Below are 4,144 nucleotides of genomic sequence, written 5' to 3' on the forward strand. Positions count from 1 at the left end.
AATGTCTTACTAAATGACTCCTGGGTTAATGGTTGGAATTATGTGCAAAGTGATTTTAATTTAGTCTTAAAGGGGTTTGTATAGCTCACTGTGAAGGTGAAAGTCTCGAGGGGACGAACACTGAAAACCACGTTTCTCGATGTTGGGGACCTATATGACCTATATATATATATATACATATATATATATATATATGTTGGGGATGTCTATTGCCCATGGTGGCTTTAGTTTTCCTCTGTTTGTGCGGCTGGCACGCACTGGGACCCTTTCAGCAGAGGGATCTGAACCCATATAGCCCATTCTATATATGTATATATAAATGTGTACATGTGGTTTTGACTGATTTTTGGACATGACATTATATTTATCAGTTTCCTTGAGTTACATGCCAGTGCTTATCCCATGGCCGTCCTAGGAGGCTACATTATTTCATGATGTAGGGTCTAAAAGACTTTTCTATTTCTATTAGGCAGCATTAGGTAGATTAACATGTCTATCGAGTTGTTGTGAAGTTGCGAGTCTCCATCCTTCGGAAAGCCTTACCATTTTATTTTTCTTTTCTTCTTAACTCAATACTTTAGGATTCTTTTTGGTCGTTGTCGGGGGCATGTCCCGACTTAGATGTTATTTTGGTTTTAGAGGCTTTCGTAGATAAATATAGGTTGGTTATTATTTGGACTCTTAGTTTCATTTGAGTTATCTATTCATCTTCTTATTATTGTCGATTGACATTCGCTTTAATGTTATTATTGTGCCCTTGAGGTTAGGTTAAGGGGGTGATCTCCGGTCCATGGTAGACTTGAGATACCCATCACGACTAGGCTCTGTTTTGGATCATGACAGACTATTATCCAAACTGGTATGAAAAGGGAAAAACAACGCCAACATCCAAGGCAAGACTCTTAGAACAGAGTTGAACTACACAAAATAGTAAAAATGAGAAATACACATCTAAAAATACCATACATAATCCCAAAACCTGGTGTCACAGTATGAGAACTGACTAATACAACTCAAATTTAAAATATACATAGGATATCCAAAAGGAGTAAACTCTATCTCTAAATACAAGTAAAGATATAGTCAAGATAAGAAAGAGGTAGTAGTCAGCTCTGGATGCATAGATCAACTGCTACCTCAAATGGGCTCCAAGTATCGCCTGAATCAACTGTCGTGAGGTGCACTCATACCTGGATCTGCATCGAAAGGGTGCAATAGGAGTAAGTATGATCATCCACTTATAAGTATCATAGGCCGACTGAGCAAAGTAGAAAATAAAGCATCACCTGTAAATCAGAAAATGTCCCAAACGGTAACCCACACCGTCTCCACTAATATTTCTACAATATTCACATATACCATATACAAATATAATAAAAATACTGGTTTTCAGATATTACACATACAAGTATGAAGAAAGAAATACACAAAGACAAGTATTATATCAAGGACAATAATACAACACAGAAAGGGCACAAAGTAAATAGAAATTCAATAAAAATGAGGACGATGATGTAATGCACGAGGTTATCACACAACTTTCATATACACCTATTGAGTTGTGCTCCCGAGGTAGGACCCATGGGGAGTTCATCAACTCATATATAATCTATATCCAATACCAATATCCATATCTCCTCTCCAACATATTCATTGGTAGAAGGTTTTAAAGATGTCATATTTTCAATCAATGGCACCAATGTTTAATGAAGGTATATGATATGATAATGTAATGCTCATAACTGACCAGAATGAGAATTTTCTTAACCAACCAATATACCAACCAAGTGAGCCAAAAATCCACTCAATAGTCCAACTATCCATGAAATACAACATAAGTCATATACCAAAAGAGTAAAATACACCTAAATATGCCATTGATACCACATAAATTTCAATTTAGGCCTTTTCATCTAACAAGATACAATCAATTTCACATATACAAGGCCAACAATATCATATAAGACCTCGCACGGTCACACATAATAAATAATATCCTCAAAATCACCAATTAGCAATAATATAGGCCCCCACATGGACACTATACAATAATATAGTAATTTTCATGATTGGTTCCCTTACCCATAACACGATTTCATACCAATATTAACTACCCAGCCCAGTGCGAGAAAAGTTAAGTCATAACCTACCTTGAATATCGAACACCATACTGAACAACCTTTAGTCTTTCCCTCAATGAACGAATCCGAAATCAATTAAAACATACAGATATAAAATCTACACACTAAAAGAAAGCCAACAATATTCATATTACCCACTTTCGAGTCTAGGTCAAAATGGACCCCCGAAATAGATTTTTCAAAAAAGAAGGATAAAATTAATTTTTTTGTCCAAAAATATATTTTTCATAATTAAGAGAACTTATAGAAGAAAACTCAAGTAAACACGAGTTAAAATTGGGGTTTAAATAAAAAAAATATGAATTTAGGCCTTCCAAGCTAAAATCCCCAATTTCACCTTTTAAATTTAGGATTAAACAAGGTTTTAATGATAAAAATCGAAGGAAATGATTAAAATAAGAATTTGGAGCTTATCTGAGCTTGAAAATAGAGCAGAATACTCAAAAACTCAAAATTCCTAGCTCCAATTCAAAAAAAATAGTAAGAAAAATGAGAAAAAGGTACCTAAATATACCAGGTGTTGCTAAAGCGGTACCCCTCTTGGGGACAGGTATTGCTAAAGCGGTCCCTGACCATTTTATGGTCAGCGCTAAAGCACCCAGGCTACTTTTAAAGAGGTACCGTACGACCGTGCCAAGGCCGCCAAAACAATCAAAGGCTGCTTTAGCGCCCTCCGCTAAAGCGACCAGTTACACTAATTGTTGCACCAGCTGTGGAGACTTGAAATTTTCAAGTCTCCTTGGATTCATCCGAAATCTCAAGAATGCAAATGAATTGTGCTACCCTATCAAATACAACGCTCTGGACTCAATGACGATATCAATTTTTCAAGAAAGTATCATTTTCATAAAGTTGACCTACAAAACTCAATTTCACAACTTCTCGAGCTGATTGTCGAAATGAGATTTAAAAGTTGTAAAATCACACCAATCATGTTATCAATGTAAAAGTGACATTTCGAACTTGCTGGCTCAGTCCATTTTATCATCCGATATACAGATCAATAAATATTGACTAATGTCAACTATAAGATTTTTCAAGCCACCAAAAACCACATTTTCACATAATTCATATCGAAATGCATTGAGACATATGCCAATCATCCTCAAACACCAAAAATACCACAATATAACCATACAGAGGGATAAAATAGTCAAATCACATTAAGATAAACATTTCACATAAATTACCAAAAATCAAGTCGTTGTAGTATTTTTTTTCTACATAATATATCTTTGCTTTTAATCTCTTGAGCTTCGTGTGATAACATGTTAAAATTAATTTAAATGAGTAGCAATATGAAGAAGAAGTAGACAAGAAAATAAAAAGATGAAACAAAAGATGAGAGTTTTTCATTCTTTCATTGTACAAGTGTACAAGTGTCTCAAACACACTCATTTATGCATCTATTTATAATATTACTCATAGATATATGAAAGGATGTCATAAACATAACATTAACTATGAAGGTTATGGGAAGGTTAAAGGGTGTAAGAATTACACCCCATAATTATTATGAAGTAGTGAATGAGTAAATTCTTGAAATAGTGGACATCCACAATAACTATAATACTTTATAATAGAAGACATATATTTCCATCTTAATTGATGTGACACCTTTTTTCTTAATCACTCCTAAAGAATGATAATTATTCATATCAATTGAACATAAAACTTGCTATTTTATTTTAGTTATACTATTTTTTAAACAACATTTCATGCTTAATCAAACATCACTTTGGTTAAAGATTTATATGAAATAAGAACTTTAATTGAAACTAACTTGTTTTTCAAGGAAAATGGATTTGTAAAGAAAGCCAAAGAATGGAAATAAGGAAAAAGGAAAAGAAAAAAGATCAAGAATAAAAGCGGCATATGCTCTCGAATAGCAATGGAAATAGACAGAAAAAAGAAAAAGGGAAAAGGAAAAAAAAAGGGTTTGAGAATAAAAGTGGCAATGGAAAGAGTGGGAAAAAGAGAAATATGTCTCAAGAATATATGAT

The sequence above is a fragment of the Capsicum annuum genome, chromosome 1 (assembly GCF_002878395.1).
Source record: "Capsicum annuum cultivar UCD-10X-F1 chromosome 1, UCD10Xv1.1, whole genome shotgun sequence".
Taxonomy (NCBI): domain Eukaryota; kingdom Viridiplantae; phylum Streptophyta; class Magnoliopsida; order Solanales; family Solanaceae; genus Capsicum; species Capsicum annuum.